This window comes from Stegodyphus dumicola, chromosome 4, assembly GCF_044657685.1.
Source record: "Stegodyphus dumicola isolate Sdum_Otavi_A_Nest chromosome 4, ASM4465768v1".
Classification (NCBI taxonomy): Eukaryota; Metazoa; Arthropoda; class Arachnida; order Araneae; family Eresidae; genus Stegodyphus; species Stegodyphus dumicola.
Window position 1 is genome coordinate 145,033,202 of NC_140771.1, and position 15,181 is coordinate 145,048,382.

The window sequence follows — 15,181 nt, forward strand, 5'->3', positions numbered from 1 at the left end:
ATAACAGATATGAAGTCGAAAAAGTAGGATGCCATGAAGGACTGAATTTGACATCTACTGCGGCTGACCATATGAAGCCATGGTCAAATTGATTTAATGTTTGTATCAGCTTAAAACCTAAGGACCTGAGACCCTTTTTCTTTTCTTTTTTTTTTTTTTTTTATTCTCTTTCAGATAGATGATAATGATGCCCATTCAACAGACATCGAGGACGATGCCTCTTCAAGCTGGCCGAAGCTGTGGAAATCATCAACGCCCGATGCCGACTTAGCGAAGTACCAGCTGACGTCATCAGCATAGCTCAGCGAGAATTATTCCAGAGAGCGAGAAATAGCCTCCAGACGTGGTCGAGAGTGGAGGGTAGATGCGAGCAGACGGCTCGTATGCCTTCAAGAGTTGAAGAAGACAGACGGTCTTCTTTTGATTTTCACCTTTAGCTGTTATGCCTTTAGATGATCATACTATTTAAAACTAGCTGGGAACTAATATATTCTATCAACGCCGGAGGAACTCTGTGTGGAAAGACTGTCTGTGATTGTGCATCATTACTTGAATCATTCAACATCTAATCTTCACTTAGTTTATCTTTATTAATTTTATTTCTTATCGTTAAATAAAAGCATATTAAGAAATGCTACGATGCTGCTCTCATGCTCTGCTTTAAAAGAGAACTCTACAGTTTCTGCAGTAGTTTCCTTAATTTCAGGTTAAAAGAATTATGTATATTTAAACCTTATATATTAATAGCACTAGATAAGTAGTGGGAGTTTAGTGACACCCGAAGTTCGGAGCTAGGGTGGGCAGTGACGTCATAGGAAGGTTAACATCACCAGAAGGAGCGGATCCTGTAGAGTAGAATACATCTTTTGTCAAAAAAGTTCAAGGACAAAGGTTGTAAAAAAATAGAAAATTGCATTTACCAAGTAATGATCCTAGCTGCTATGAGAATAGTCTCCATGGCTATCTGTACCTAAGGAACCTAAGGAATCTAAGGCTATCTGTACCTAAGGAACCAAGGAACAACTGCAAACGTTTCTGGAGGTCTTAGTAGCAAGCAGGAACATCTTCAACTGCGATGCTTTCTACCTCATGTTTCACAACCGTTGGATATCTGCAATAATCTTGATGAAGCTTTCCTTTCAATCATCATTTACTAACGGAAACAAGAAAAAATCGCAATAATCTTTGACACTAATGTAAGATCATGTCTGGCTCTATCCAATAGTTCAAAAGAAATTCTTCGTCTTTCCTCTTTCTGTTCATCTTGACGATTCTTGCATTAAGTTTCCGTTTCCCTAAATTTTCCCGTAAAATCTTTTGACTAACATCACGATTTAAATTCAGTTCTTCTAATATCATACGCACAGATGCACGACGGTCTTCTTGCAATAACTTCCCTACACGCTTCACGCATAGTTATAAGCTCTGGGATCATCTTAAATCTTGATAGCTAAAATCAGAGATATTAGTTAAAAAGTCGGAAAAACGATAATTTTCGCCCACGTTTTTGCTAGTGGCAACAGTCTCGCAAGCTGGAGACGAAGATCTGCTTTATTTCGAAAGTGTTACCACTGCTCGCTTTCAAATCCTAGAGTTTATTTGGTTCATTTTATTTGGTTTATTTGATTCATTTGCTCTTAGCAGCTGAAGAAACTAGTTCAAAAACTATCAAAACCAGTACTGCAAAAATGTTTTTAAACTTTACGCTGATTCTTAATGTTGGACTTTGTTTCTGATTGTTATTCAGCGTGATATTTAAACTAAATTAAACTAAATCCTAGAGTTTATTAATAAAAAATTTCTACGTTTTACGATGAAAAAGAAACAGCGTTTCCAAACATTAAATACATTATTTCCGATTCCAAAAATTCGTGAGAAGTCATTTTGACTATTCTCATCTTCGTACGATTTTAAGCAGCCGAAATATTAATTAAAAACTTTGAAAGCGCTTATTTTCGGACTCATTTTTCCGAGTGGCAACAGTCTCGCGCCTTGGAGATAAAAATGCTTTATTTCGAAACGTATTGCTACTGTTCGTTTTCAAATCGTACAGTTTGTTAATCAAAAATTTGTAAGTTTTAACTAAATCCATGCATATAAAGAAGAATATTTGTTTGTTTGTTTGTTCGCGTTATTGATTTCTGATCAATTATAATAAATGTTTTGCCACATTTAATGGACTAAAATTGAATATAGTTAAAATATTGGATGGAACTTGAGCTTTTACCATTTGATTAGAGACGAAAATGATTTAAAAACTGCGAGCCGTTGTTGCTGATATAATGAGAGAGAATTAGCTTATTTTTCGATCGACATTTTTATGTGGGTTCCATATCGCCTCAGACTGAAAAATCTATAACTATAAATAGTACATTTTGCATCGCTATTAGAGAAGGATTACAGCAGTATCGTTCTCTCTCTTGTTTGATGCATTATTCTCCATCTAACATAACTGGCATCGGGTACTTCCGCTAGCATCTGCTAAAGATATTTTAATAAAAAGGATGTTTCAAAGGAAACATTCTGCAGAGCCCAATTTTAGTGTAGCAATCAAATTCATATTCTATTTTTCGAAGATGAATTTTGATAGTGGGAATAACTGCATGATTCATTGAAAAAAACATTTCATAACAATGCCAATATAAATGAAGAATAATGATAAGAAATGAAGTAAAATCTTAATTTATGGAAAAAAATAATTTCGCGAATCTTCGATTTCGAGACAGGTTGGTGACTTTTGAATTTATAATTTTACACTTATTTCCTTAAAACTATACAATATGGGAAGAAAACATCAGTAGCAAATAGTTTTTTTTTTTAATTTAATCTGCTATGAAAACACACATTTTTAATTTTAAATACATGCATTTTTTTATATGAGCATCGTTGCTTATCTCCTCACTTTTAGCATTGAGTTCTATTTGATATTGTGCGTGTTGGAAATAATTAAATTAATGAAGTGAACCTGAATTTTAAGAAGGAGAATAAAATTTGCAAATGTGATTAGATTCTCTCTGCTGCTACGGCTCAGAATCAAGTTCATTTAATAATAGCTTAACATTGGAAGTAATTTCTTAACCTGCTTTAAACTTTATTATTTCACAAATCCAGCAGGGATTTTTTAAATAATGCGCTTATTTAGGAAAGTTAAGAATAAAATAAAAACGTAGAGAAAATTAAAAGCTTTCTGATTTTATATTTCCCCTAAAGAGACTTATTTTAACGTTTTGTGTTATCTTTGTTTATTAAATATCATGTTCTTCGCACTTAACCTTCCAGCACGCGCTGAGCAATTTTACATGAGCGCGCGCGCGTCGTATTTTTTATGACATCTGTTATTTTACCTTTTTGGCACGAAAAACGACAGAAATGAGTGAATATTGATAAAAAAATTTTAAGAAATAAAATATTAATTTTATTATTGCAAAATACGAATTCAAATATAAGTAAATTATTTTTAAGTTTTTATGTTAGTGAGATGGAAATGCAATAATGTATTTCATTATAAAAAATTTGTAATTTATTATTTAATAATTATATTTTAAAATCGAAGCTAATTTTAATATTCATCAAAGGCAAGTATAGACAAAAAAAAAAAAAAAAAAAAAAAAAAAAAAAAAGGAAAACACCTTGGTAGGGAAAAAAGTAAGTTTAACATTACTTACTTCTGCAAGGAAATTTACTTTTTATTGGTTACAAAAACACATTTTAAATTAACTTTAATATTGAAGCCATAGCTTAAGTATGTTTCAGTAAATTTAATCACTAAAATTTAATACATTAGCTCTTTTTACATTGCCCCATTCTCAGCGATATTTAATTGATGATTCACTTCAGGTGTAAGACACACATATTGAGCACTATTATCATGCTACAGCAATATGCAGTTCCCTTTTCATTTTCAAAACTATTCAGTTAGTTAATAATAAATATTTTTAAATTTTAGTCCTTGTAAATGCCTATCAGAGACAAAAACTTGTCAAACAGGTGTTTTTACTTGACCTATATTCGGTTCAGGAATAATGCAGGTTGACTGCATAAGTTTATCATTGTTCTCCCCAAATGTAAAGCAAATGCAGAACAATTTGAATTACATTTTTAAGATGATCCTCTGATCCTCTGATCTCAGGCAGTCAGCCCTTGTGAGATTTTGGATGATTATTTTAATCAACCAATTGTGAGGCAAATTAGGTTTATATAAAGTTATTAACCATATAATTTGAAATATATTTCAATCTAGGAGAGTTCGGCATGGACGTAACAAATTTTGCATTACCCAGCGTGCAGCCTCGAGAGGTTACTACTTTACAACTTATCTGTTCTATGCAGGTATAATTCATTTAACCCTTTTTCAGGCGGTGGTAAATATCTTACCACTAAGCAATTTGTTTTCTAGCAGCATACGAAAAATTATTTACCAGCGCCCGATATCAGGAATTTTCCTCTGGAACCAGAGCTTCATATTTTCTGTAATAGATGGCTGTAGAGGCCACGTAAACCGCAACATTTCTGCATTCATCCAGTTTTCAAGCAAAATGGAGAGGGTAAGCACGTACTCTTTTCTTATTTTATTGCGTAATGATATATCAAAATACGTTAAAAGCTATATATTCATATATTTTGTATCTTAAAGGTTTGATAGCTAAATTGCATTAGGCATTTAAAAAATTATAGCGAAATACTTTGTTTTATACATATTTGAATTTGGTGGTAAATTATTTACCACGGCACGCTTAGTGATTTTAGAGGTGGTAAATAACTTACCACTGCCTGATAGAAACATAGTTTTACTAATATGTTTCGCTTTAGAAATAGCATTTTGTTTGGCATGGTACTTGATTTCTTTGTATATCTAATACTTTTATATTAGCATTTCAATAATTAATTATTTCTAATATTAATTATTATAAATATTATGGAAAATATTTTAGCGTTTATTTACGATTACATAAATATTTATGTATTTAGAAATTAGAATTAAAATATTACTTTAGAATGCTATAAAGGTAATATTTTTATCAGTATGTTCAAGAGATTTCAAAATATAAGTAACTAATTAAATGTAATGAATATTATTTTAGGTAAACATATTGAGGAAAAAGAAAAACAATAATCACGGAGGAAGCTGTAGAGCATTATTTTGCACTGCCTTCAGATCCTGAAGATTCCGAAAAAGGACTCCCTCACGCAAGAACTGCAGGCTTTTTGGGAAATCATAATTATGAAGGGGATCAATAAACTACCTTAGATTTGTACTGGTCTTCTGATTCTTTTTTTCAGTAATCAAGAAATCTCGTCAATTATGCCAGCAAAGAGATTTAAAAAATATCCTTTCAAATTTGCATATCAATGGCAATCAAAAGGCTGTCCCTGGAAATGAGCCAGAATTTGACAAATTACAGTAAATGCGTTCTTTGATCACCCATTTAGATAAAAATTCAAGAAAAATATTCAGACTTTAATCTATTGATGAAAAAATGGTAAAATTCAAAGGAAGGTCCACAATGAAGCAATATATGCCAGGGAAGCCTGTAAAAAGAGTTTATAAGATTTGGGCTAGATCAAACGCATCAATTGGTTACCTATATCAGTCTGAAGTTTACACTAGAAAAAAGACTTGAATTTAGGTTGAGAGTAGCTCGCAGCCTAATTGGAGGCTTCTCTAGTAAAAAACGAAAACTGCAATCAAACTGGGTTTCAGCAAGAAGGAAAATGCTATTCCAAGGGGAAATTCGAACAACTAATGTTAGCACACACATGCTAGTCAGAGGAGAAAGTTACAGAAGGTGCAGATATTGCAGCACAAAAGTAAATCAGAAACGTACCAAGGTGTTATATTCAACATGTCATGTACCATCCTGTGCTAACATGAATGTTATAAATAAAAATTAAAATTAAAATCAGTAGAAGTAGTGCATTTGGTTATATTTATATCTGTAATCAATTTCATATTAATCATCGATTTTATATTATATGTATATTTAAATAATCAAGAATAAATAGTTTTCATTAAAAATACATGTTTATTTGTGATATTTTTGTAATTATGATTTTTTCTTTTGCACAACTCAGTAAAATGCCATCGCTTATACCGGGCGGTGGTAAATATGTTACCACCCCTATTATAAACAACAACAACAATAACAGAATTGCAAAAATAGTATTTTTGATCATAAACGAGCTACTTTTCGCTAATAGTTGCATAAAATATGAATTTTGAAAATAAATGGCCTGGGCCCGATAAAGGGTTAAGACTTTGTCAAGAAATGATTGTCCACACACTAATTTAATTCATTTTGACTTGATTGATTCTCCTCGTTATGTTTAATGTACATCTGGAGAAGATTTTAATGCTGAAATTTTATATAAAATCACTTACACTCCAGCGCTTTCATGACGTTCCTCAAAAGCACTGAAGAATTCTGTAGCTAGTGGCATAATAGCCAATGGCATTTGTAAACAGCAGTACTTTAATCTAAAGTTCAATAAATTTTGTGAAATTGTTAACTGTTTCCAGTTCACTAATAAAATACTGTTTCCAGTTTACTAACAAAATAACCAAGTAAATAAGAAGCATTTTACATAAATATTACAATATCTACGGAAAATTTATGGTACGCAGAAATTTGCATAAAATTTCATTAAGTAAATTTGTACAAAATAAAGTGAAGCTAAATTTATAGGAGAAGGGCTGTAAAATAGAAAAATCGTTAAATATAAGTTTAGAGCAATAAATTTATTTGAATTTTTTAAGTATATTTTTAAGTAGTCGCATGGTACTTTCATTGGTTATACAATATTCTCTATCAATCGGTTTCTAAAAATGTTGTAGTAAATTCTGTATGCACAGATTATTCTCTGTATGCACAGATATAAGAAATATTCTTTAAGAATCTTGGAGATATAACAATAAAATTAAAGTTTTATCTCCTTGTCCGCGACTCCGAAGAAAGTCCTGAGGCACTTTGCAATTCTTCGAGGAACTTGTTTATAAGTTTCCAATAAGAAGAAACTACAAGAAAATAGGTTTGAGATAAAAAAATCTGAAAGAAAAGTCAAAACAAGGCTGTAGAACTATAAAACCATTCAAATTTAAATTGAAGTGTTCTTCTAAATTAAAGGTCGATAGAATTCGTGTGGGATGACATGGAACGGAAAGTTAATTCTCCATCTTCTTCGGAAGAAGTCATGAAAAATTTGAGCCAAATTGAATCTGGAATTAAAGTTGCAGAAGTTTGATAGCTGTGTTCTTTCTGTCTCCAAAATGGACTCTTTGTTTTAATTTCTTCTGGGAATGGTGCACTTCATTTAAAAAACAATCCCTAGTGTTTACGAAAGAAAGGAGATCAGATTCGATCCAGGCCTCTGACAAAAGTTTTGGAATAAGAATGGAATAATTTCAAAGAAAAAACCGGGATTATTTCTCACGTAGAAGAACAGAATAAATATTCCTAGGAGCGTTTCTAACTGTTTAAATATTATTTCAGACATTTCGATAAGTAATGGGAAATTTAAAAGAATGCGTAAAAATTTTATAAGGGCTATATAATAAATAATGTGTATTTAATGAAGAAACAGATTTTGATTCAAAGTTATGGATTTCATGAATTTCAAAATAAAAGAAAATGTTAAAAGACTAGAAAAATTGTTGTTTCCATTTTATTAAATATTAATTAGATTTGGCCAGAAAAAAATATGAAACAAGTTTCTCTACAGTTACTAATTGCACTATTCGTTGATTACTAAGAAATCTTCACTTTTTAGTCGAATCACTTTGAACAGGTCTAATTAAAAAACACGGTCTAATTAAAAAAAAATTCTCTGTAATGGTGAAGGAATCTGTAAATAACACTTGAGTTTTTTTAATTTATAGTTAACCACACTAAAAATACACATCATTGTAATATAGCAATTTTGGAATGAGGCTCGATCTGCGCGAACTTCGTTTTTGAGATGGAAAAATGACCAGTGGTTAATAGTTAGGTTTTATAATTTATAACTAAATTAATTGAGTCCTGAATACCTCATTTTTTTTACTACGCTAAAGTTAAGGAAAATTGAACACCAAAGGAACTATGCAAATTGAATCAAATTTACAGGAAATGTAAAGTGAGGTTAGACATACAAATGATTAGAATTACAAAGCGATTTCGCATGCGTGGAATAAGAACCGGCCGCTTGTCCCATGTATATAAAGGACTATACACCGCGAAGATGACATCGGTCCTAGTTCTTGCCGTACGGAACTGAACGTCATTTCTGCGGAAATCAGTTACATTGGCATACAAGGCCTGTTGTTCAGTACATATTATTTTCTTTTGTTACAAGATATTTTGAAAAGCACAGTATTACATATAAACACTCTTATAACATAAATCAATACTATATATTATTGAAATTATATTGTATTTACACACATATATGCATTTGGCAGTGCATTAAATGAATGCTACATTTGGTATATAAATAAGTTAAATGTGATACATTTAAGTGATGACAATCAATCTGGAAGAAATATTTTTACACTCCAGAAATATATAGACATTGCGCAACATTGTTATTGGTATTTCATGTGTTAGGTTGGCATATTTACTAATACTGGAATGAACACTTATATTACCAAAGTTAGATAACTGTATGAACAATGTATACACCGGATGAGTACAAATATTTGTATATGTCAAAAAGTTGATTCGATGGAACAAAGATTTTTATAACAAAAGGGTTAAATAACTATATTTATGTAAAACAAAAAGATAAATAATATATATATGTATATGTATATATAAAAAATAAATATTTATATTACAGGAGCTGAAACAGTAATTTAGCCATTTGGGAAATGACTGTGATGAGAGCTGTTCCAGGTTACTTTGTTTTTGCAGCGCAGTAGGTAGTGATAGCATGTAGTTTCGATAGAGCAACATTGTTATTTTGTATTCAAAATAACAATTATTCCACCACGCTGCGCGAAACATGGGTGCTGGTTTTTTTAGATTGAACTTCGCCGTCAAACGGCATTCAAAGTAATAGTGGTCTGGACTGCCCACTTTCCCACAATCGCAGATGTCTGTGTTGGATAGACCAAATCTATGCAGATAGGCTTTGTACGGTCCATGTCCTGTTAGGAAATGTGACATGCTGCCAGTTTTGCTCTGCAGATCCATGCTTACACTTGGGAGCATTGCATGTGTACGTCGGCCCGTTGTAGCATTATTCCAGCGGGTTTGCCACTGTCTTATAAGAAGTTTGCATGTGGAATGCTTTAGCAGCGAGGTTGGAAGTGTTGTTGGGCACTCAAGTAAGGATGCACTATTGGCAGCTTTTTAGCCACAACGTCTGCACTTTCATTTCCTAGTATTCCTACGTGCGCTGGCACCCAACAGAGTACAGGACGAAAAGGTATAGGGATACTCAGGAGAGTTCTCTGTATTTTGTTAACCAGAGGGCTTCTGCTGTGCATGCTTGAAAGTGCTTGGAGGCTTGAGGCGGAGTCCGTATAAATATGAACTTGATTAAGACCATTCCTACGACTGTGGATGATTGCTGCGTGTAAGGCTATGAGTTCTGCTGGAAACACTGAATTACTTTCGTTCAGTCTTCGCTTCCAGGAGAAGATAATACTGCCTTTATCCAATTCGCAGAATCCACATCCTGTGCCAGCCTTTGTCTTAGATCCATCAGTGTATAATGCATGGTCATTTTGCGCCGCAGAATCTGAGGTTATATGGATGGTGTCCATTAGGTCAAATTGTGCTGGGTGACAAAGATAACTAGATTTGGATTTTTCATAGTCTGTGTGGATTATGCTCTGTCCCCACAGTGATGTATTTTTATTAAGCCTTGTAGCTTTTATCACTGCGGCTTCTCTCTCGACTACAAGATCAAGAGGGGGAAGACCCGTAATGACTTGTAGAGCAGATGTTGGAGAAGTCCGATAGGCCCGAGAGATAAGCAGAAGTTGACTTCTTTGTATGGAAAACAAAGTTTTCCTCATAGTAGAAGTGAGGTTCTGGCCCCAGATGGAGGCTCCGTACAAAATAATGCGTTCTGAAATGGTTTTGTACCAAGATTTCAGGAGATTTGCCGGTATGCCCCATTTCATACCTGCGTACGTTTCATACTGTTAGTGAGATTGCCAATGCGCTGCCTGAGAATTTTAAGATGAGGAGTCCATGAAAGTTTATTATCAAAGGAGAGACCTAGGTATGTCATTTCTGAGAGTGTTTTTAATGAATGTCCCTGTAATTTTAGATAGGTTCTTCTCCTAAGGAGATGACGACGTCCTATTATCATGGCTTGCCATTTTTCTGCACTTATTTCAAGTTTATGTTCCTTGGCCCATTGAGCAAAGATATCTAGACAATCCTGCGATCTTTGTTGGATATCGCTGCGGCCCGCTACAATAATGAGGAAATCATCAGCGTATGCCAGAATCTTGACTTGGTGAAGGTTGCTGAAACGCTGGAATGCAGTGTTTGCTACTACGTTGCACAGGGTGGTACCTAAGCACGAACCCTGAGGACAGCCACGAGTAATTTTTTTGGCGATGATGTCATTATTCATCGTTATCTGTACTTCTCTGTTGTCCAGGTAACTTTTAATGATATCTATTATCACACCAGGGCAGGAAAGAGAGGAAAAGCTGCTGATAATGTCTGGCCACCAGATGGTGTCGAATGCTCCCTGGATATCAATGGAAATAATGAGGGAGTGCATGTCTGCGCTCTTATTATTTGACAGCGTTGTCTTTAGATCATCCAATGCATTTTCAGTTGACATTCCGGGCTGAAAACCATACTGGTTAGGATGCAAAGCATTAGTGGTTGCAAAGTGGTGGTTGAGCCTCGTAAGGATGATACGTTTTAGCACTTTTCCAAGGGCTGGTAATAAACAAATGGCCCGGTATGATCTTGGTATATCCGGATCCTTCCCTTTTTTGCAGAACAGGGTTACTTCTGCCACTTTCATTCCTTGTGGAAAATGACGCTGCCTCCAACATGCATCGAAGAGGGAGTGTAGTAGGGAAGGGAAGTGCTGGTAGATGATTTTGATAATCATATTATCTAACCCATCTGGGCCAGGGGCTTTCTTAGGAGCTAAGTATTTTATTATGTGGTTAAGCTCATATGTTGTGGGAAGGGGTCCTTATCTCTGCTTTGTTGATCACCTGCGTTTGTTGAAGAGCTGCCTGCATGGCTTTGTGCTAGCGAACTAGAAGAAAGTTTTGCTGCCGTAATGTTGCGCTTGTATTGCGCCCTGGCTTTGCGAAATTCCAGCGTTCCTTGACTTCTAAGTGGCTGCTCTGTTGTTGCTTGTGCTCTTCTGCGCAAAGCTCGGATTTTACTACGTTCTGCATTTAGTGTAGGAGTCCACCAAGAAAGGCTTTTGGTTGCAAATATGGCCTTCTTGCGAAAGGTATTATCGCAAGCTTTAATTAAGTGTTGCACAAGTTGATTGTAATGATAATCAAGTTGCTCTGGGCTTTGACAATTATCTAAGTTTGCTTCAAGAGTTGCTATGTGCGGTTGGAGTTGAATTCTGAATGCTTCATGCCTACCATGTTGTAGCGACGTTTTATGAAGTAGGTACGCGAGGTTCCCAGGTGAAATGTGATAATGAGGTGATCACTGGCAGAAGGTAAGTCGCTGACTTTCCAGTTCTGTATTAATGCTGCTGTATTAGCTGATGCAATTGTTAGATCGGGCCAACCTTGTGCCCGTGTGGTCCAGAACAATGGCTTTGGGTCATTCAGAATAGTCAGGTTATAAGACATTACAAATTCTTGCACTATTCTTGCTTGTGTAGTTTCCAAGTGTGCTCTCCATTGAGGGCTGGTTGCATTAAAGTCTCCTCCTATTATTCTATGTGTGTTGTTAGCCCAGTTTCTAATTCTGCTAGTGATGTTGCCATATCAGCTCTGGGCGGGAAGTAAACAGACGTAATTTCAAGTGAGGTGGTAACTGATTCCAGTAGCACAGTGACTGCGTGATCTGTAGTTTTCTTATGGACTGGAGTAAGTGCACCTTTATAAATTATAGCTGCTAGGTAGTTTGAGGACAGGAATGCTTTAAAGAGTATTGGGATTCCTGGTATATATCCATTTAAAGTGTAAGGTTCTTGTAGAAGGCCTACATTTGTTTGGAGTTGTGTCATTGCCTGAATTGCATTTAACGTAGCTGCTTTTGAGCGTTGTAGGTTGACCTGCATAAAATTTAAATTGTTAGCCAGTTTTAGAAGAGGAGATGTGGGGTCTATTGTTTGTTCGAGGCTTTCGACTTGCTGTCGAGAACTGCTCTGTATACTGGACATGTTGAAGAACTTGCTAAGTGATCTTTTGAGAACTCTGTACCTTTTGTGGAATTAGAAATATGGCAGTTGATACAGTTCACTACAGTTCACTTCTTCTGACTGACAGTCTTGCACTAAGTGACCTTTTCCACACTTGGAGCAAGAAGGTGCGGCTCGGCAACTTTTACTAATATGGCCAAATTGTTGGCAATTATAACAACGTGCTACTCGAACGTAAGAGCGAAAAGGACAAAACACGAAACCTATGAAAACCTCGCCCTTTGCTAGCAGCTTTTCCTTGATACCAGATTCTATGTCAAAGATCCAGTTTATGTTGCCGTCTCGTCCAGGCAATGACCTCCTGGGAGAGATTTTACTTGTTGATGACGATGGCAAGAGGTCTTTAAGCGCTTGGAATATAGTTTCCTCAGTCGCTTCTGGTGGGACGCCAAAGACAAATGATGGATTCTCCTGGTGGTTTGGGTTCCCGTAATATAAGGCAGTCACTTAATTGTGGGTGTTCTTCAATTGCCTTGCGAAGTCTAGAGATATGTGTGCTCTCTCTGCACCTGATCAGCAATACCTTTGAGCGCGTTGGCCGAATTTGAACTATTGTGACCCCTAGTTGTGAGGGCCGGAGTTCTGCAACTAATTGGGATTTAATATTCTCTGGGGTGCGGCTAGAGTCTTTAGCGCTTATTAACAGCACGTGAGAGAAATGTTCAGTCGGAATTACTGCAGTGGGGATATACTTTAAATTGTTAGCTGATGTTGACGGACAATTTTTCTTACTGGGTGTGACTTCGATGAACGGTATGTCGTTGGGTTGAATTTCAGGTGCGCCTTGCTATTGTTGCATCGCTTCGCTATTCCCAGTGGATGAAAAGATATTGACGATTTTCCTTTAAAAATTCACTTTTTGACACAAATTAAAAATGCTGTATTATCACACTCGATGACATTACAATATCCAAACTTGTTCCGGAGGAAAGCGGAAGATACCTGCTATTCAATGATATGTTGGTTGTGGCTAGATTGACAGATGAAGCCGAGATATCATTTTATACTAATAGAGTCACTATTAAGATGCACTTCGCTGAGAATTAGTATTCCCTTGCACTCTTCTATAGCGAACGCTTAGACAATGGAGACAATAGAGTAGAATCTTGAATAGATTTTAACTCTAGATGTATTGGTCATAACAGCATGAAACCGATATCAAGTTAAAGCTCTTGGCGAGATCTTTTCGCTGATATGGAAATTATTCTCTTTTGCACTAAATGACCGAACGTTATCAGCATTAAATCTGGAGCTCGATTCCGCACGCGCGCAGGCTTTCACTTCGGACCTTCAAACTGTATAAAGGACTGTAAAATTGCATTAAAATATATTTATCGTCCTCTGTCTGCGGTGAACTTTTAATTAGTGGTCAATATGCCTTATCAACAGCGAAGGGTGCCATTCCAGCAACTAACGGAGTTCGAACGAGGACAAATCATCAGTATGCGAGAGGGTGAATTTCGTATCGAGAATTCACAGCCCGCACGCAGCGTAATTTTACAAAAGTGATGGGTGTTTGGAAGAAATGGACAGAGTAAATTCGAACAAAACGAAACTCTGACAGAGGGATCCGCAATAGCACAACGGCATGGTACGACAGATAGCTGATCCGCAAGGCTGTGGCGGATCGTACAGCGTCCTCTAGTGTATTTGCACGACGTTGGAGTACGGCTACAGGTGTTGTACTGTCTAGCTTTACGGTTCATCTGCTGCAGCATGAACGAACTGCGCCCAACGGTTCCTCGACGCAGGATTCCCTTGTCACTGAACCACAAACGCCTCCGACTTCAATGGTCATGACAACACAGTACGCGACATGCCAAATGGCAACAAATCGTTTTCTCCGATGAATCTCGCTACAATCTGCAGTACAATGATGGAAGAGTACGCATTAGACGTTGCAAAGGAAAGCGTCTTCTCCTACAGTGTGTTATGCAGCGTCATAACGGACAAACGCCTGCCACCATGATATGGAAAGATATTGGTATAATTGTCGATACTTTCTAATATACATTGCGGACAACCTCAATAGTGATATCTACATAATGGAAGTTGTAAAGCCAGAGGCCCTCTCCGCTTTCGCATTCCGGGAGCTGTATTTCAGCAGGATAATGTCGTACACATGTTTCTCAGACTGCACAAGCTTTCTTTAGGGCATAGCAGGTTCTGTTCTTCTATGGCCTACTTATCTATTCCCCGGATATTTCGCTCACTAAACATGTCTGAGATTTTTTATCGGTTGGCAATTCGCTCGTACGGCTGATGTGGCACATGCTAAGACTGAGCTTTGGTGTTTAGTCAAAGCTATATGGAATGTCTTCCGCAAGATTATATTCAGAACCTGTATGATTGAATAGCAGGACGTAGGGAGGCTTTCGTTGCTCAGCGTGGCAGGAAAGCACAGTACTAATATCTGGCGTTCATTCTTTTTTTTTTTTTTTTTTTTTTTTTTTTTTTTTTGTCTTGTAAATTTGATCGTTTATTTGTACCATTACCAGTAATACGTGGAATAAATTTCATTCATTTCTGAGAATTCCTTCATAGTACTGCATTTTCCACAAATATTAGTGCATTAAAAAGCTATCTTTGCAGTCCAACAACTTCATGGTCTGCACGAACTAAAACTGAAATATTCTGCGGTGACGATAGGAAAAATCAGTTACTAAAATTTCTTTCTATTTAATTTTTGAAGCAAAAAAATGCCAGTTACAGAAACAGAAAGTGACACGACTAAAATTTATGAGATTTTATCCAATAGGCCAATGATGGTCTTAAGAAGTCCTCGAAAATACCCATTTAATGTAATAAGTAATCTTAGCTCTTAAAGTTT